The sequence below is a fragment of the Aegilops tauschii genome, chromosome 4, assembly GCF_002575655.3.
Source record: "Aegilops tauschii subsp. strangulata cultivar AL8/78 chromosome 4, Aet v6.0, whole genome shotgun sequence".
NCBI classification, from domain to species: Eukaryota; Viridiplantae; Streptophyta; class Magnoliopsida; order Poales; family Poaceae; genus Aegilops; species Aegilops tauschii.
In genome coordinates, this window is record NC_053038.3 from 432711818 (window position 1) to 432732915 (window position 21098).

The window sequence follows — 21098 nt, forward strand, 5'->3', positions numbered from 1 at the left end:
GGGACAGGATTCATTGAACCCCTCATCCAGGCCGGAGCCCGAGTTACAGCAGACACATGGTCTCAGCGACCGGCTCAAGTAATGTCCGGCGCCATGACTTGCCTCCTGGCCACGGCCCGGCTCATAACGGAGCCTTTCACGCGGTAGACCAAGACAGAGCACGGCAAGAGGCGAAGCAGGTGCCTCAGTTGATGGCCTACCAGCCACACCCAGCTTATCCGATAGCTTCCATCGACGTGGGTATACCTACGAGGACTGGAGGTGTTCCTTGTCTGGTGCCGGCTCTCCGTAACGAGCGTCTGCCCAAAGATTTCAAAGGACCAAGGAAAGTGCCTAATTATACAGCTGATTTGCAACCCGGAGCGTGGATCGAGAGTTACGAGATGGCTATGGAGTTGCTGGAGGTCAGTGAAGCGGCAATGGCCAAGTACTTCACCATGATGTTAGATGGGACTGCCCGCACTTGGTTGAAAGGGCTGCCACTGAATTCTATCGGGTCTTGGGCTGAGCTAAAAGCTCGGTTCATCCAAAACTTCAAAGATACCTGTAGGCAGTCTATGTCCATTGTGGATTAGACTAACTGTAAGCAGCAGGAGGGTGAGTCTACAACCCATTGGGTTCGCTGGGTCAAAGAGATAATACATTCATCTGATAAGATGGATGCCGGCTCTGCAGTCTTAATGTTGGAGCAGAATTGTCGTTTCCTGCCCCTGAAGATGAAACTCGGGCGGCTCAAGCGCGATTGCAATGATATGGGTACGCTGATGGCGGCTCTCGTCAAGTACGCCGACTCTGATAGTACCCAGGACCCCGCGTCAGATGATGAAAGGACAGGGAAGGGAAAGAAGAACGGCAATGGCAAGGGTCCTCAACATAACCCGGCGAACCAAGGAGGTAGCAAGCGTAAGGCCGATGGCAGCATAGAGTTTGTGGCCAACGCCAGCTCACAGGGTAACAACCAGCGCCGTAAGGGGAGGCCACCTCCCCGAGCCGGCGGGTCAGGCCCGACGCTTGAGCAGTTGTTGAATGAGCCTTGTCCAAGGCATGGCTCTAGGGAGAAGCCAGCTACTCATCTATGGAAAGATTGCGCAATCATGAAGGCCTTTAAGAATTCCAATGCCTTTAATGGCAACAATGGCTCGGGCAGCGGCTCAGGCGCCGGCGGCTTTCATGGCCCGGGCGGCGGCTCAAATTCAAATCCTCAGAATGTTCAAGGGGGTTTAATCAGCAGTCCGGCCAGGGTCATCAACAGCAGCAGGGGGGATACCAGACCAATCCAAAGTAGCTTAATGGTGGACAGTATCATGTGTTTACCACCAGTCTGTGCAAGCGAGATCAGAAGCTTCATAAGAGGGCTGTGAATGCTGTTGAGCCGGCGGTTCCGCGCTATTTAAGATGGTCTGAGCAGCCTATTGTGTGGAGTAGGGAAGATCACCCTCCCCGGGTTGATAATCCGGGTCACCTGGCCCTGGTGGTGGCTCCTCAGGTGGGGGGATATAAATTTACTAAAGTACTCATGGACGGAGGCAGCAACATCAACATCCTCTATTATGAGACTTTCCGTCGTATGGGATTGGTTGATAAAGATATCCGCCAGTCCAATACTGTTTTCCATGGTGTGGTGCCTGGTAAGTCGGCGTATCCCGTGGGTAAGATCGAGCTGGAAGTGGCCTTTGGAGATGAGTACAACTACATGGCGGAAAAATTAACCTTTGAGGTGGTTAAGATAAGAAGCCTGTATCACGCTTTGTTTGGACGGCCGGCTTACGCCAAGTTCATGGCAGGGCCATGTTATGTATATTTACAGCTCAAGATGCCGGGTCACAATGGGACCATTACGGTTCATGGTAGCCGAAAGATAGCCTTGGAGTGTGAGGAAGGTGACGCGGCTTACGCTGAATCTGTTTGTGCAACAGAGGAGTTGAAGTTTTACAAGGACAACATTGACCCGGCAGATATGACGTCTTTGAAGAAGCCAACCACGGAGCATGAGTTGGTAATGAAATTTAAGTCCGCTGATGAGACTAAACTTGTTGATTTTGTTCCACGTGACTCATCTCAACAATTCAGCATTAGTGCCAATCTGGATCCAAAATAGGAAGGCGCACTCATCGAGTTCATCCGTGAGAACAGGGACATCTTTGCATGGAAACCTTCTGACATGCCAGGTGTACCTAGAGAACTCGCTGAGCACACTCTCAATGTTGATCCGAAGTTTAAGCCGGTCAGGCAATTCCTCCGGCGGTTTAATGAGGAGAGGCGGAAAGCCATTGGTGAGGAGGTAGCCCGGCTCTTGGCGGCTGGGTTTATCGTTGAAGTTTTTCATCCAGAATGGTTAGCTAACCCGGTGCTCGTGCTTAAGAAGAACGGCACCTGGCGGATGTGTGTGGATTACACAGATTTAAACAAGGCTTGTCCGGCTGATCCTTTTGCTCTCCCCCGTATTGATCAGATTATTGATGCTACAGCGGGTTGTGAGCGCTTAAGTTTTTTGGATGCTTATTCTGGATACCATCAGATTAAAATGGCAGTTAAGGACCAGGAGAAGACAGCGTTCATCACTCCTTTTGGAGCCTTTTGTTATGTATCTATGCCTTTTGGGCTCAAGAGTACACAGGCGACTTACCAGCGTTGCGTGCAGAATTGTCTTCACAACCAGATTGGGCGCAATGTTCATGCTTATGTGGATGATATCGTAGTTAAATCCAGGGAGAAGGAGACCTTGATAGATGATCTGAGAGAAACCTTTGATAATCTCTGGGTCTACAAGATGATGCTTAACCCGGCCAAGTGTGTTTTTGGTGTTCCTGCAGGCAAGCTCTTGGGTTTTCTGGTTTCTCACAGAGGCATTGAAGCTAACCCGGAAAAGATCAAGGCAATCACCTCTCTGGCTAAGCCGGCGTGTATAAACGACGTTCAGCGTCTGGCGGGTCGCATCGCTCCTTTAAGCCGGTTTATAAGCCGTTTGGGTGAAAAGGCCATGCCACTGTACCAACTGATGAAGAAAACAGATAACTTTGTCTGGAATGATGCTGCTAATGCTGCTTTTGAGGATTTGAAGAGACAGCTGGCTGAGCCCCCAGTTCTTGCTGCTCCGGTCGATAAGGAGCCCTTATTGCTGTATGTAGCCTCTAACGCACGAGCCGTCAGTGTGGCTGTGGTGGTGGAGCGCAAGGAAGAGGGTAAGGACTATCCGGTTCAGCGGCCGGTTTACTACGTCAGCGAAGTGCTCATCGAGTCCAAACAACGGTATCCACATTGGCAGAAGCTTGTTTACGGTGTGTTCATGGCAAGCCGGAAGCTTAAGCATTATTTCCAGGGTCACCCTATCACTGTGGTTAGTTCTGCTTCTCTAGGAGATATCATCCAAAACAGAGAAGCTACAGGGAGAGTGGCTAAGTGGGCTATAGAGCTTGGGCCTCATGGTCTGAAATATGTGCCACGCACTGCTGTCAAATCTCAAGCATTGGTGGATTTCATCAACGATTGGACAGAGCTGCAGGTGCCTGAAGAGAAACCGGATAATACATATTGGACTATACACTTCGACGGGTCTAGGCAATTGGAGGGCTCGGGGGCTGGAGTTGTAATAGCTTCCCCTCGAGGTGACAAGTTTTGCTATGTGCTACGGTTGATGTTTCCCTGTACTAACAATGCAGCTGAGTACGAGGCCTTGCTCCATGGTCTTCGGATGGCTAAGGAGATGAGTTTGAGCCGGGTAAGGTGCTTTGGCGACTCAGATTTAGTGGCCCAACAAGTGTCAGGCTAGTGGGATTCCAAGGACCCTCTCATGGCGGCTTATCGCCGCGAAGTTGATGCTATTGCTGGACATTTTCTGGGGTATCAAGTAGAGCACATCGATCGCAGGAAGAACGAGGCGGCTGATGCCTTAAGCCGGCTGGGTTCTCAGTGAAAGCCGGTGCCGCCTAATACTTTCTTGGACATTTTGCATAACCCTTCTGTCAAGTTGCCTACAGAGGAAGACTTGGCTGTTCCTGACCCAGAGGCACAGTTGGTGGCGGCTCTCCACATCACCCCAGACTGGACAGTACCATATTTGGCTTACATGACCCGGGGAGATTTGCCTGAGGATGAAACTTTGGCCAGGCAAATAACCCGGCGGTCTAAATCGATGGTCGTTATCAATGGCGAGCTGCATCGTCGCAGTGTTACTAGAACTTTCCAGCGTTGTGTTTCCCCTGAGGAGGGTCAGGAAATCTTACGTGAGATTCATGAAGGGGATTGTGGCCATCATGCCGGCTCAAAATCCCTTGTGGCCAAGGCTTTTCGTCATGGTTTTTATTGGCTGACGGCTCATGCTGATGTGGAGGACTTGGTCAGTAAATGTGACGGTTGTCAGAGGTTTTCGCGACGGGCTCATGCGCTGGCTCAGGAGCTGAGGATGATTCCAATTACTTGGCCATTTGCTGTCTGGGGGCTTGATATGGTTGGGCCCTTTAAAAGGTCCAAGGATAAGAAGACCCACCTCTTGGTGGCAGTTGATAAGTTCACAAAGTGGGTTGAGGCAGAGCCAGTTAGCAAGTGTGACGCAGCCACAGCAGTTCAGTTCATGAAAAGGGTGATATTTCGTTTTGGCTTTCCACACAGCATTATAACTGACAATGGTACCAATCTGTCCAAGGGCGCCATGGAAGAGTTTTGTCAACGAGAGCATATTCGACTTGATGTTTCATCAGTGGCTCACCCTCAATCCAATGGTCAAGCTGAGAGAGCTAATCAGGAGATTTTGAAGGGCATCAAGCCCCGGCTTTTGGTCCCTTTGCAACGGACGCCGGGTTGTTGGGTGGAGGAGTTACCCTCTGTATTATGGAGCATCAATGCTACTCCTAACAGATCTACGGGTTACACGCCTTTCTTCATGGTTTATGGGGCGGAAGCAGTCCTCCCTAGCGACATCCGTCATGACTCGCCTCGAGTGGCGGCTTATGTTGAGGCGGACAATGAGCGGGCGCGCCAAGATGCTCTTGACTTGTTGGACGAACAGCGTGATGAGGCAGCAGCTCGTTCGGCGATTGATCAACAAGACCTGCGCCATTATCACAGCCGCCGGGTTAAGTCCCGGGTCTTCTAGGAAGGTGATCTGGTGCTCCGGCTCATCCAAGATCAAACAGATGCACACAAGTTATCCCCGCCTTGGGAAGGGCCCTTTGTGGTCAGCAAGAATTTGCACAACGGGTCCTACTACCTTATCGATGTTCGGGAGCACCGAGATTCAAGTAAGTCGGAGGAAGAGACCCGTCGGCCGTGGAACATAGCTCAGCTTCGGCCTTATTAGACTTAAGCCACCGGCTCTCAGAATGTACATATTTCTATAGCCATGTATCTATTATGATAAATAATAAAGCAGGACCTCTGTCCTTTTCTCTTCCAAGGGTAAATGTGTTATTTCCACTACAACATTACATGGAGGTGGATCCGGCTTATGATCGTATTCGAATCTAGCTATTAACAATATGATCACTTGGGGGCTTCCTATTCAAACATAGGTCGTATTCGAACCAAAGAGAACATAGCTGTCGATACCCACTTGATTGGCAAACTGCCGAGCTCATTGGGGAGTTTTTCTTGATCATATTTGAATCATAGCTCAACCCCCTTTGGGAACCGACGTGGATCGTATTCGAATCAGCGTCGTTAAACAACTTTTAAGGTCATTTGGGGGCTTCCTGTTCAAACATGGGTCGTATTCGAACTTAAGAGAACATAGCTGTCGGTACCCTCTTGATCGGCAACGCCAAACCCACTGGGGGCTATATGATCGCATTCGAATCTTAGCTTAACCCCTTTGGGACGGGTCTCTGGTCGTATTCGAACCGGAAGCCCCTAAGTTTTGCTCTTCTGATTTGCAACAAGTTCTTCTGATCATATCAACAGTGTACAAGGGCGGTTCTTACTCCGCCAACTTAACTTTGATTCACAATGTTAGTAACACACAATAAGCATTATCAATGCTGGTAAACCGGAGTTGAGATACCAACCTTATTTTTCGGGTTACATAAACCGGAAGTATACTTGAAGGCTTGTAAGTATGCTATTATGGTTACTTCAAGGATATAATTGCGGGCCAGTCTTTTATGATTTTGATTCATATTCCGGGTTATATATGAAGTATATGACTCTCAGTGTGGTAAGCCGCCTAGAGAGTTGTGATTTGTCTTCTTATGCAGAGCAATTAAAGACAGTTCTTCAAGTTTAAGGAAAATAAATGATCAATTGTAACCCGGAGTAATGTAAAGAAGCAGCTTCAATGAAGATAAGCATTCAACACGTGCACGATGGCACGACAAAGTTAAGTGTTTGCCCTACTCTATTACAAGACTCCCAGAGTCCAAAAGATGAGGCTTTGTTTTTAAGGCATGTCTATCAGCTGCCTAACAGATCAAGGAGCTTGTTGGGTCGAAGCTTCCGGCTCATCCCTCTCCGCTTCTCTGGCTGTTTCCATGACCTGGAAGGTGGATGATTTCCAGTCAATGCCGCTCAAAGCCTCAAATTGAGCCTCATCATCAATTAACCCGGCCGGGTCAACTTCTGGGGCAAAGGTGTGCTTATGAGTCGGCGGAATCAGGCTGATAGCTTCATAGCATGGAGTCGGGATCCTTTGATTCTCCGCGTCATAACCCGGTTGATACTTAGTAAGATCTGTGTCATTCCCGATCATGGTAGCCACCGGGCGCACGCTTTTCACACAGGCGGCGAAGTCTTTCTGGTCGAAGGGGGTGCCGTCTTCCTTCAGGCTGGGGTATCCAAGGGCGATGTCGGCCGGGTCTAGCTCCGGGAGAAAAGCCTTGGCCCGGCTCAGTGCAGCTATAGCTCCGGCTCTTGCAGACGTCCGTCTTAGCTCTGGGAAGCGCTGAGGAAGAACGGCAAGCCGCCTGAGTACATCCGCCAGGTGAGTCAAAACCTCGTTGGACGGAGCCACAACGGCTAACGCACGCTGTGACCCGGTATAGAGTTGCTCCACCAAGGTGTACACGGCCTTCAGCTTGGTCAGAACATTTTGATTAAGGTTGGAGCTTCTGGGACCTGTTTAGCAAAGTCAGGTGAGCTGAATGGCACTGGTAGGACTTATAAGACATAAAGAATGTAAACTTGTTAAAGGCTGGCAGGATGACTCACCAAAGATTGCGGAGACCATCTATGACACATGGCATTGTAAGCCGGAGAGTTCGGCGGTTTTCGCAGTCAGAGCAGCCTCCGCCTTTTCGGCCCGGCTGAGCCAGGCAGTTTTCTCCTCGGCCCAAGTCTTTCTTTCTGTTTCAAATTTCTTCTTCAGCTTTTCCTATGCAGCAACACTGAACTCGAATTTGGCATTGGCCTTCCGGGTCTCAGTTTCCTGAGTCTTCAGACGGTTCTTCAGCTCAGAGATTTCAGATTCCATTTTTTTGCAGGCAGCCTGTACAAATTCCGGGTTGCAGTTTGAGTAGTTATCACATAACATTAAAGTCCCAAGCACTTTGCAAGCAAAGACACTTGGCACTTGGGGGCTAATGTATGCTGAAAGATTCTATTTACATATTGCCGGTTCATGAAGGTAAGCCGGAAGTTAAGTCTACAACATATTCTATCATACGTAATAGACTTGGGGGCTAGCATGGTAAGGATGACTATGGAGTAAGCAAGAGAGTTGTACCTCAGATTTCTGCTATATCTGCTTTACCATGTCAATCTCCAGGTCCTGGCTGTTGTGCACTTGACCAATGTAACCAGAGACAATGTCTCCAATGCTCAAGTTAGCATAGTCAGTGATCTCCAGTCTGGCCCTGCGGCGCTCTAGCAGTTCTTCTTTGGCAGAGCATTTGGCCAGCACAGTGGGTCTCCCCGGCTTGACATACTCTGTCCGGGTGATTACAACATCCGGGTCATCGGCCGGCTGAGCTGGGCTGGGGATCTCCGGGTTAGTAGAAGCCTCTATGACTGGCTCGTCAGTTGGAGCAGTGGTTTCAGGAGCTGAGGCGGACGGCGGCTCATGAGCAGAAGCCTCCGGTTCAGTCAGGACCGGCTCTTCGACCGGTTTATTCTTCTTCGCCCTCTTGCTGAGCTTTGCTTGAGCACTGAAAAGACAAAAAGGTTAGTACAAAAGCATGAGTAAGATAAGCACGACATAAGATGATCATCATTACCCGGGTGCGGTCTTGAAAGCCGGCAGGTTAGATTGCATAGAGTCACCAGAGGAAGGTGAAGTTTCCTGATAATTTGAATCAGACGAATTGAGCGGTCGACGAGTGACGCCCGCTAAAGGATGAAAAGGGTATAAGTTGGAGATAACTTCGGTCCGGCGTTTCCTTGATGCTTCAGGTAAGCCGGAGGAGAGGTCTGCATCCTTGTTGGCCCGGGTTTGTCTCCGGCTCTCAAGAATCTGTTGTTTCAAAAGAAATTGAGGATCTTGATAAGCTAAAGGATGTGAAAATCTTACTTTCCGGGTTACTCTTCGGACTTTCGGCCTTGGCAAGGGCTCCGAGCCGGAGGTAAGTATAGTTACCTCTTCAGTCACCGGGTTACTCGCTCCGGTATCCTCCTGCTGATAATCAGTGTCAATAAGGCGGTTAAGAACAAACAAGAAACAAAGGAAGAGCCTAAAAAATCAAGGGTTACCTCTGACTCGGAGCTATCATCTAATTGAAGCAGCTCTGAGGCACTAGGCTTACTCCCCTTCTTGCGGGGAGCGGCTCTCCTGGCGGCTTTTTTAGCCTTCCTGGCTTTTTTGGCAGCCTCATGGTCATTCTTGACCTTCCAGAACTTGTCATTAGCCTGAAGAGAATGCAATAAAGGTTTCCTTGAAGTTAAAACAAAAATTGTTAAGATGGAAAGTAAAAGTGCTAAGATTGGTAGCTTACCGCCGGAGCCGGGTTAGTTTGGCAGAAGGGGCTTAAGCCGGTCCTCCCGCAGTCTGTCAAGCTCTCATTCAAGAGGGACTTGGTCATGTCGTCAACGACGTCCTCAGGTAAATCGTTGCGGCTGTGCCGCAGAGGGTCGTCTTTCCGGCCCGTGTAATCACACATTAAGCCGGGGTGGCGGCTCAAGGGGATCACCCGCCAAGAAATCCAGACCCGGACCAGATCAATGCCGTTGAGGCCGTTTCCGAGAAGAGCCTTAATCTTGTTGATGGTGGGGATCAGTGGTTGACGCTCAGCTTGAGATAGTTTGTCTGGCAGGGGGTGGTTTGGTTCCAGACGCAGGGCACGAAAGCCGGGCAGAGGGTTCTCATCAGCCGGAGAAGTATCCTGGCAATAGAACCATGTATGATTCCAGTCCTTTGGGTGGCTTGGCGGCTCAGCATAAGGAAAGAGGCAATCTCTCCATCGTTGAATGGAGATTCCACCAAGTTCCAAGCTCAGCCCGTTGGCGCACTCGTTCTGGCGGTTCAGATAAAACAACTCCCTAAAGAGGAGTAGGCTGGGCTCTTCTCTAAGATATACTTCGCAGAATACTTGAAAGTTGCAAATATTTGACACGGAATTGGGTCCTATGTCTTGCGGTCGCAGATCGAAGAAGTTCAGAACATCTCTAAAGAATTTTGAGCCGGGAGGTGCGAAGCCCCGGCTCATGTGATCAGCAAATATCACAACCTCGCCATCTCTTGGTTGAGGTCTTTCTTCCGACGGGTCAGGGGCACGATAAGACATGGTCTCCTTTTTTGGCAGATAACCCGTCTTCACGAAATCAGCTAAAGTATCATCAGTAACGTTGGAGTTCATCCAGTTGCATGTGATGGGTGCCTTGGGAGCCTTGGGCGGCATTGTGAAAGACGAAAGCCTATGACAAAAGGAAATGTCTGGTTCAACTATAAGCCGGTGAAAGTTTACAGTTCAGTGTTTAAGATGGCGGCTTATGAAGGGGCCTAATGACATATGGCTAATTGTGTCGGGTTATTTAAGCCGCCGTGGGCATCGTGAGCAATTCAAGTTGTTTAAAACTCTATCATAAATGAGCTGGAAATTTCACAGCGCGTGGCCTCTTTTAAGCCGGAGATGTAAGCCGCCATAGCTAACAGATACAATTTTTGACTAAGTGTGGCGCAAACAGGTTTCACAGATCGTGGTAATTATTTTGGATCAAACGATCGACTAGAAGGAAAAAATTTCTAGACCTAGAAAGCTGATACAGAGAAGTTCATGAGCTCTAAGGGGATCTCTTTGCAAGTAAAGGGGACATGCTATTATTGAAAATGGGTGCGAAACCACAGCCGCACGAGTTCTGTATGGTTTCTGGATCGAAGGGGGCCGTGTAGAAGAAACTGTGAAGAAATAGTGACGAACTGCGAAGAACAGGGGAGAATGGAAAGAACCCTAATGCGGATCTACCCTATGGAGTGGCAAGGACTTACGGGTGCTGAGGAGTCGCGGAGGTTGCCGCCGTTTCTCTGGACAGGTCAGGGTGATGCAGCGGCCGAGGTTGACGAAGACCAGGAGAGCGGCGGCGGCGGCGGAGCTCGAGCTCTCGGGTGTCAGAGGAGGAAGACGATGGAGGAGATAAGTAATGAAGGTTTATGGGCCGGGCCTATTTATAAGGTGAAGCTAATAAGTGGGCGCGAGAAACGAGGAGGCCAAGGTGTGATTATCTCGCTACAGAAGCGCCTCGATTTTCGGGATGGCCATTAAAGATAAAGATCCGTTGGAGTATGACAGAATAAAAAAATGAACTTAATGGAAGATGACATCATGGCGGGTTACCAGGAATCCAGAAGATGACGTCACGGCGGGTTATAACCTTCGCACAAATATAAGCCGGAAGATTTTCTCTCAAAGGGATTGAAGATTGACATAAACCAGTTCAAATCAATCTGGGGCCTAATGTTGAGGATATAACCATTGGAGTCACCCGCCCAGGAGGGGCCGGATTACGTCATAATGGTCATCACACGAAGCCCAGTACCAAACTTGAAGACGGCGGGTCAATAATGGGCTTAAGACCCGGAGATGGCTGAAGGCCCGTAGTGATAACCGCCGTTAGGGTGAAACTTGTAGTGTAAGGCAAGAATAGTTAAGAGTCCGAGCCGGACACTGTTATGAGCCGGACGGGACTCTGAAAGCCGCTGGGCGTCAACCTCTCTATATAAAGGGACGACCCGGCGGCGGTTTAAGGACAAGTAAGAACAAATCGATAACCAGGCAGGACGGTTTAGCTCCTGGTCGTCGAAACCCTAATCAAGACTACCTCAACTGGACGTAGGCTTTTACCTTCACCGCAAGGGGCCGAACTAGTATAACCCTCGTGTTCCTTGTCCCGTTTAACCCCTTTAAGCTTCCTAGATGCGATGGCTCCATGACTAAGTCCTTGCACGAGGACATCTGACGTGACAATTCCACGACAATTACGGTACGAGTAAAGTGACTTTCCGGTAACGAGATTGAACGAGGTATTGGGATACCGATGATCGAACCTCGGGCAAGTAACGTACCGATTGACAAAGGGAATTGTATACGGGATTGATTGAATCCTCGACATCGTGGTTCATCCAATGAGATCATCGAGGAACATGTGGGAGCCAACATGGGTATCCAGATCCCGCTGTTGGTTATTGACTGGAGAGTCGTCTCGGTCATGTCTGCATGTCTCCCGAACCCATAGGGTCTACACACTTAAGGTTCGGTGACGCTAGGGTTGTAGAGATATTAGTACGCGGTAACCCGAAAGTTGTTCGGAGTCCCGGATGAGATCCCGGACGTCACGAGGAGTTCCGGAATGGTCCGGAGGTGAAGAATTATTTATAGGAAGTCCAGTTTCGGCCACCGGGAAAGTTTCGGGGGTTACCGGTATTGTACCGGGACCACCGGAAGGGTCCCGGGGGTCCACCGGGTGAGTCCACCTATCCCGGAGGGCCCCATGGGCTGAAGTGGGAGGGGAACCAGCCCCTGGTGGGCTGGTGCGCCCCCCCTTGGGCCTTCCCCTGCGCCTAGGGTTGGAAACCCTAGGGGTGGGGGCGCCCCCCACTTGGCTTGGGGGGAAGCCACCCCTTTGCCGCCGCCCCCCATGGAGATCAGATCTCCCAGGGCCGGAGCCCCCCAGGAAGCCTATATATAGGAGGGGGGAGGGAGGGCAGCCGCACCACAGCCCCTGGCGCCTCCCTCTCCCTCCCGTGACACATGTCCCTCCTCCCGCAGCGCTCGGCGAAGCCCTGTCGGAATCCCGCTACTTCCACCACCACGCCGTCGTGCTGCTGGATCTCCATCAACCTCTCCTTCCCCCTTGCTGGACCAAGAAGGAGGAGACGTCGCTGCTTCGTACGTGTGTTGAACGCGGAGGTGCCGTCCGTTCGGCGCTCGGTCATCGGTGATTTGGATCACGACGAGTACGACTCCATCAACCCCGTTCACTTGAACGCTTCCGCTCGCGATCTACAAGGGTATGTAGATGCACTCCTCTCTCTCGTTGCTAGATGACTCCATAGATTGATCTTGGTGATGCGTAGAAAATTTTAAATTTCTGCTACGATCCCCAACAATTGAAATATAACATATAAGAATGGAAAACAGAGTACACACATTGAAACAGAGCAATAAACAGAGCAATACTATGATTGCTGTGAGTACATAGCTATCCACGTCGAAATGACTTTTCAAAATAAAACGCGTCCATGAGACCCTGACCAACAACCCTTGCCTAGGGTAGCTCTTGGCTGTGCCTGAACTCGTGCAGGCGTTCGTCCAAGCGGTCGACACGCTCGCGGTACATCTGGAGCGCGATCTCGAGCTCCAAGTTGGCAATTTCATCGGAGATCACCAGCTCGAGTATGCGACGGCCATGTTCCTCTACTGCGCCCAGGTGGACACCTGGGCCAAGGAGGCGGTCGAGCCTACGGACCAGTGTGTTGGCATCCAGCGGGCTGCGGACAAGGCGAACGGCGGCACCCATGCGAACGGCATGGCGGGCGTCTAGTGCAAGTATGGCGCGGCCGGCCTCTGGTGCAAGTACGGCGCTGAGGGCCTCTGCCCACTCCTGGCGAGGAATGGGGGTACTGACGGGACGTGTACCCAGCTGCGACGCCGTGTCGACAGTAGGCAAGCGCCGATGGATCCGCTCTTGCTGTGTGGCGCGCCATGCCTCTTGCTCCGCAGCGCTCCAACGGTCTCGCCGTGCGGCGAGCCGCAGCCTATCGGCGCGGACGCGCCTAGCTTGCTCTGCGGCGCGCCATCGATCATGTTGTGCGGCGAGCTGCAGCCTGTCGGCACTGACATGCCTATCTTGATCCGCGGCGCCCAAGCGGCATGCGCCAAAGGTCTCCTCAACCCTGGTGATGACGTGCATCACATCATTGTCCATCGTGTTGCCGGGGAGCGCCTTGGCCTCGACGGGCCGTGGCGCCTGCTTGTTTCCCTTGTCGACGAGGTTGATGGCAGAGGTGGTGCTTTGGTGGGTTGGCATGCTTGGAAAAGGTGGATGTGCTATAGGCTGCACTTGTCGCCTCCGTGCGTCGCGCGCCCCCTATGCGCAATATAGCAGGGTGGCGGGAAACATGTGAGGTAATGGCGGGAAACGGTGGCGTGTTCATAAAACGCCATCAATTAATGGAAACTTAGCATAGAATAAGGAACATCGAGCTAGCACAAGAAGTAGATGATGATCAGATGAACACGGACCACACTAGGGAACCCGTCGGTGATGAATTCATCAATCCCAAACGGTTGAATACTAGCAAGCATTTGCCCACAACACACACGGCCTATTCCATCAAAAACAGGTCGTGGATCAACTGTATGCCATGTATCGCATGTTGTTAAAAAGTAATGCGGTAGACCTTCTTTAACATGTGATAAAAAATAAAATAAATAAAAACAAGGACCTCGAGGTTAAATTAGATGAGGGAATGGGTCATTTCGGTCATTTGACCGAAATGACTCATCCTACCAGTTAATTTAACATGAATCCGGTCACCGATATGATGGCCGCTCCAGCCTGAGCACACTTAACTTGATAGTTTTCTTACATGATCTACTGGTGGAACAGCTAGTCCTTGCTGATAGGAATGCCGCTTCACATCCTTATGGCGTATCTGGATGACCACCCGTCCCACAATGGCCAATAGATGTTGTGTAGATAGAGCATATCACATACGTCTTATTAGAAGCAATCGTCTATGTTATTATCGGTCTTCGCACACATTTCTGATTACAGACCTGTTTGCCGTGTATCACACACATCTTGTTATATTGAACCGTTTCTGTTCTCTTGCCTAATCACAAACAGTTCATCCGAGTGAACCGTATGCTGTACATTGCACACACCTTGATCGAGCTGACCGTTTCTTTTGTGTTGCCTAATCACAAACAGTTCATCCGAGTGAACCGTATGCTGTACATCGCACACTTCTTCATCTGGCTGCCCGCTTCTTTTGTTCCTCCTCATCGCAAACAGTTAATTGAGCTGAACTGTATGCCCTGCATTGCACACGCAACTAAAATCTGAACCGTGTTTGATGCATCCTCCATCGCAAACGTTTGCACCTTTTTTGACGGTTAGTTTACACCACAGTTTGCGATTATGGCATCGCACACAGTTTCGTCGAAGGGTCTCTGATCGTAGTGTCGCGTTAGCAGCATCCTGTAGTAGTGCTAGATGAAAAAAAGAGAAGACATGCATTAGTTATATATATATATATATGCATATGCATACTGCTCCGAAGTTCAATGTTCAGTTTACAAGCAGTGCACCAAATGTTTATGCATCAGTTATAGGGAAAAAGATAAAAAATAGTGCATAACAGATGCATCAGTGCGAAAATCAGTACATCAGTACATCACTGCTGAACATGTCCATTCATCAGTTCGACTGAAACTACATCAGATACAAAATAGACAACAAATTTTAATAACGCCCAGCGATTCAAGTTGAACTTGTATGTTACCTTCAGTGCATGACATGTTACCCACATCATGTATACGAGAAAATGCAGAAAAGATTAATCCCAAAATTGTTGAATGTCATTGCAGAAACATGAAAGGCGGCACACGCAGCGAGGGTTTGATGAGCCAAGCAGATATGGGGCACCGCCTGGTTGGGTAACACCAGAAATAGCACATGGATACTTCAACAATACAGACATATTTGAAGCTACACCAGAATCATCAGAAGCACGGACTGGTTCTTCTATGCAGCAAACACCGATATCTAGGAATACAAGCTTTGCCACTGCTGGGGTGCAACAAGGTCAATAATTTCCCCAACAACAAATGTTTTCCTTCCCTAGCGCATGCAGAAAGGCAAGGACACACAGGCTTCCACCAGTCGCTCCGTCAACATCAATCATCCGTGCTGCAAAAGCGGTTGCGACGGGAAGACCAGGCCAAAGAGATAGAAATGTTGGCCACTCTAGCAGGGTGCAAAGTAGAAGATATGAGCCATATAGACAGGAGCAACCTCACAACGAGTCTGAGGGAAGACGGCCGTACAATGAGAGGGTGCAAAGTAGAAGATATGAGCCATATAGACAGGAGCAACCTCACAGCGAATCTGAGGGAAGACGGCCGTACAATGAGAGACGGAGAGCTTCATCAACATGGCTCCCTCCAAGAGATGCATTGCTGCATGTGCCGAGGGTGACACCACCCATGCCCATACACGAGGGTGAACAGCAAACACTGGAGGCAACACATAGTTATACACATGTAAGTATCCATTCAGAAAAAAAATACAAGCACAGTCCATACCCTATAGTACTGCGACCGCCCCATCTAAAATTTTCATCACTGTGTTTTTGTCTGCTCACTATTGCGTGCAGCCACCTAAAATTGAAGCTTACATTCTGCCAAGGCTGTAGATGCGCTTTGAAACTTTCAAAGAAGCAAAGAACTTCTACAACATCTATGCAAAGCACGCGGGTTTTGCTGTCAGGAAAGGCTCCAAGGTTAACACCAGAGTCTACCTTTATTGCATGTGCTATGGAGTCTATGAATCGAAGGTCTCAGAAGCAAATAGACAGCAGAACAAGACCACAACCAAGACTAACTGCGTGGCTAAAATGAGGCTGAAGAGGGAAAAGGATGGAACACTTGTCGTAAAAGAGATAGTCTGGGAACACAACCACAAACTACAGCTCACCCCACAAATGCTTGTCTTCCTGCACTCCCACAAAAACTTTGACAAAACAATCTTGGAGTACGTCAGTACCTGCAGTTCAAAGGCATTGAACATGTGCAAATAATGAGCATACTGGGCAGCGATGACCCCAGTAGCTACTTCCTCGAAATGAATGCCAAAGACCTGATTAACATGTAAGTACAAACTCGTTCTCCTCCCATAAACCCCCTCCGTCTTTTTCCTCTGTCAGTACAAACATATTACGCAACGCATGACCTAATGCCAGTTCAACATGCATTTTTGTATGACTGTTCACTTTTAATATGTAGGAAAGCAAAGAATTCAAGGATGGATGATGTGGACGATGTCCTAAAGACTGTCAACTTCTTTAGGGAGATGAAAGCGATAAACAGGGAATTCTTCTGTGACAGACAACTTGATGAGTCCGACAGAGTGAAGAACATATTCTGGGCAAACACAAGCTGTCGAGGGGCGTATCAAGACTCTGGTGACTGTGTAACGTTTGACACCACATGTAAGACCAACAGGTACCATATGCCACTTGGGGTGTTTGTGGGTACTAACAACCACTTACAGACTACATTCTTTGCTTTCGCCCTGATAAGAGATGAGGATGCAGATTCATTCACATGGCTGTTCAAAACATTTTTAAAGTGCATGAGAAGGAAGGCTCCTACATGCATCATCACAGGTACAACCGCCAACACCGCCCCCCCAAAAAAGGAAAATAACACAGTAAAATTGTTGTGTCAGTTCTATTTGTATATATGCACTACCATCTGCTGACCACTCCACGTCTCTTTTCTCATTACCAGACCAATGCCCGGCAATGGCTTTGGCGATCCCAGATGCTTTCGGGAACACAGTACACAAGCTATGTCGCTGGCACATTATGAAGAAGTACATGGAACACCTCGCATACCTATACAACCTCCACGAAGACTTTAAGGATGAATTCACAACAATCCTCAACTGGCCCTCATGCCAACTGACTTTGAGGCTGCCAGGAAAGCACTCATGGATAAGTACAACCTCCATGATGATGCCACGATGGTGGCAATGTGGAACGAGCGCGAGAGATGGATATCAGCTTACTTCAAAGAAATTTTCTGTGCCAAAATGACGTCCACAGAACGGAGTGAGAGCATGAACTATGTGTCAAGAAGAACTTCGTAAGTGAGAGACAAAACCTGCACCAGTTTGTCAGCCAGGTAAACACCTGCGTCAAAACTAGGAGGTAGACAGAGAACCAGGAGACAATGGGTAACTGGGTATAGCTCCAACACCCGTCGTAAGACAAAATAACGTGCTTACTAAAGTAAATCTTTCTTAGTTAGACAAATTTTTGCCGTGAGAAAACTAATAATTTGTTCATCACTCTTGCTTGCGCAGAAGGAACAAAACACGCTGACCTTCTATGGGTTTGACACTTAGATGGCTAAGCATTACTCACGAGCTGTGTACAGCGAGATCAGAAAGAGGCTAAAAATGAGCACCCTCTTCATGGTGACAGAGACAGAAGAGCCCACAAAGTACCTCGTGCGCTACAACAACCCGCAAAAACTGTTTGCATGGTCTCAGCACACGTTCCAGGTGGTTGCAGACCACGTGGGAGAAATATATGACTGCGAGTGCAAGCTGTGGGACCACACAAGTGAGGACTAAAAAAAGATGTTACATACTGTACTACTTATTTTTTTTGCAAAGTTTTTGTTTGAATGAAATGACAAAAAACATGCACCTCTTCCAAAAAGTATACAGGTATTTTCTGCCTGCCTGTCCTGTGCATGATGCAGACAATTAAGGCTGCCAGGGTTCCAGAGAAATACATCCTCAGGAGATACACCAAATGCCCGAACATCCAGCCAACATTCAACGGAAATGACTTGAGGACAGTAGCGTCAAACAAGGTCTCCCAGTATTGCATTGAAGGCGCACTGCTGCAGCTAAACATGAGGGTGCACAAAAAAAACTTGAGAAGCCAAGACCAAATGGCAAGGTCACAGGTCGTCATGGAAAGACTTGAACAAGAACTCGACGCCATGCATTCTGCTGAAAACAGAGGTGTCATGGACAATGAAGCCATTGAGCAGGATATTGATACAATCTTATCTGAGATGAACCATCTGGGAGCTATTGACCCATTCGACAATGAGGAAGAGGAGCAACAACAACCATAGCTTGCCCATGTGCACACTCAAGAGTAGCATTCTCACGTGCAAGATCATGAGCTTGATGGTGCTGTAGACGAACGGCATGACAACAGGACATCCTACCAGCAGCAGCAGGAAAGGGTAATTAAACCACCCATATTCTCAAACACAAAGGGGAGGAAGAGTAAGACGCAAGCAGCGAAAGCAGCAAACGCAGTGATATGTCTCCAACGTATCTATAATTTATGAAGTATTCATGCTATTATATTATCTGTTTTGGATGTTTATGGGCTTTACTAAACACTTCTATATTATTTTTGGGACTAACCTATTAACTGGAGGCCCAGCCCAAATTGTTGTTTTCTTGCCTATTTCAGTGTTTCGAAGAAAAGGAATATCAAACGGAGTCCAAACGGAATGAAACCTTCGGGAGAGTTATTTTTGGAACGGAAGCAATCCAGCAGACATGGAGTAGACGTCAGGGAAGCTTCGAGGAAGCCACCAGGCAGGGAGGTGCGCCCTACCCCTGGGTGCGCCCCCACCCTCGTGGGCCCCTCGTGGCTCCCCTGACCGTCTTCTTTCACCTATATATGTCCATATACCCTAAAAACATCGGGGAGCACAATAGATCGGGAGTTCCGCCGCCGCAAGCCTCTGTAGCCACCGAAAACTAATCTAGACCCGTTCCGGCACCCTGCCGGAGGGGGGAATCCCTCTCCGGTGGCCATCTTCACCATCCCGACGCTCTCCATGACGAGGAGGGAGTAGTTCACCCTCGGGGTTGAGGGTATGTACCAGTAGCTATGTGTTTGATCTCTCTCTCTCTCTCTCGTGTTCTTGATTCGGCACGATCTTGATGTATCGCGAGCTTTGCTATTATAGTTGGATCTTATGATGTTTCTCCCCCTCTACTCTCTTGTAATGGATTGAAATTTCCCTTTGAAGTTATCTTATCGGATTGAGTCTTTAAGGATTTGAGAACACTTGATGTATGTCTTGCATGTGCTTATCTGTGGTGACAATGGGATATTCACGTGATCTACTTGATGTATGTTTTGGTGATCAACTTGCGGGTTCCATAACATTGTGAACTTACACATAGGGGTTGGCACACGTTTTCGTCTTGACTCTCCGGTAGAAACTTTGGGGCACTCTTTGAAGTACTTTGTGTTGGTTTGATTAGATGAATCTGAGATTGTGTGATGCATATCGTATAATCATACCCACGGTTACTTGAGGTGACATTGGAGTATCTAGGTGACATTAGGGTTTTGGTTGATATGTGTCTTAAGGTGTTATTCTAGTATGAACTCTATGATAGATCGAACGGAAAGAATAGCTTCGTGTTATTTTACTACGGACTCTTTAATAGATCGATCAGAAAGGATAACTTTGAGGTGGTTTCGTACCCTACAGTAATCTCTTCGTTTCTTCTCCTCTATTAGTGACTTTGGAGTGACTCTTTGTTGCATGTTGAGGGATAGTTATATGATCCAATTATGTTATTATTGTTGAGAGAACTTGCACTAGTGAAAGTATGAACCCTAGGCCTTGTTTCAACGCATTGCAATACCGTTTGTGCTCACTTTTATCATTAGTTACCTTGCTTTTTTTTATAATTTCAGATTACAAAAACCTATATCTACCATCCATATTGCACATGTATCACCATCTCTTCGCTGAACTAGTGCACCTATATAATTTACCATTGTACTGGGTGTGTTGGGGACACAAGAGACTCTTTGTTATTTCGTTGCACGGTTGCTTGAGAGAGACCATCTTCATCCTACGCCTCCCACGGATTGATAAACCTTAGGTCATCCACTTGAGGGAAATTTGCTACTGTCCTACAAACCTCTGCACTTGGAGGCCCAACAACATCTACAAGAAGAAGGTTGCATAGTAGACATATGGTTGAATTCATTCATGATGCTACTGAAAATTATTATGAGGGAGGAACATATGCTTGTAGGAATTGCACTAATATCAAGTTTCCTCTCTATGTGCTTAAAGTTTTAAAGTTATGCTTGTTTTGCCTTCCTACGCTAGTTGATTATTATTCCCATAAGTTGTTTGCTCACAAAATCCCTATGCATAGGAAGTGGGTTAGACTTAAATGTGCTAGTCATATTCTTCATGATGCTCTCTTTATGTTTCAATTCTTATCTTTTATGTGAGCATCATTGAAATCATCATGCCTAGCTAGGGGCGTTAAACATTAGCGCTTGTTGGGAGGCAACCCAATTTTATTTTTGTTATTTGCCTTTTTGCTCCTGTTTAGTAATTAATAAATCATCTAGCCTCTGGTTAGATGTGGTTTTATGTTTTAATTAGTGTTTGTGCCAAGTAAGACCTATAGGATCTTCTTGGATGATAATTATTTGATCTTGCTGAAAAAGACAGAAACTTTCTGCTCATGAAAACAATTGTTAAAAATCACCAGAAATTTATAAATACTGATTCCAATTGCAGTAGATCAATAATCAAATTATCTAGGTCGTCCTATTTTGGCAGATTTTTCTTTGTTCCAGAAGTTTGCGTTTGATACAGATTACTACAGACTGTTCTGTTTTTGACAGATTCTGTTTTCTATATGTTGTTTGCTTATTTTGATGAATCTATGAGTAGTATCGGAGGGTATGAACCATAGATAAGTTGGAATACAGTAGATATTACACCAATATGAATTTAGAATGAGTTCACAACAATACCTAAGTGGTGATTTATTTCCTTATACTAACGGAGCTTACGAGTTTTCTGTTAAGTTTTGTGTTGTGAAGTTTTCAAGTTTTGGGTAAAAGATTCGATGGACTATGGAATAAGGAGTGGCAAGAGCCTAAGCTTGGGGATGCCCAAGGCACCCCAAGGTAATATTCAGGGACAACCAAA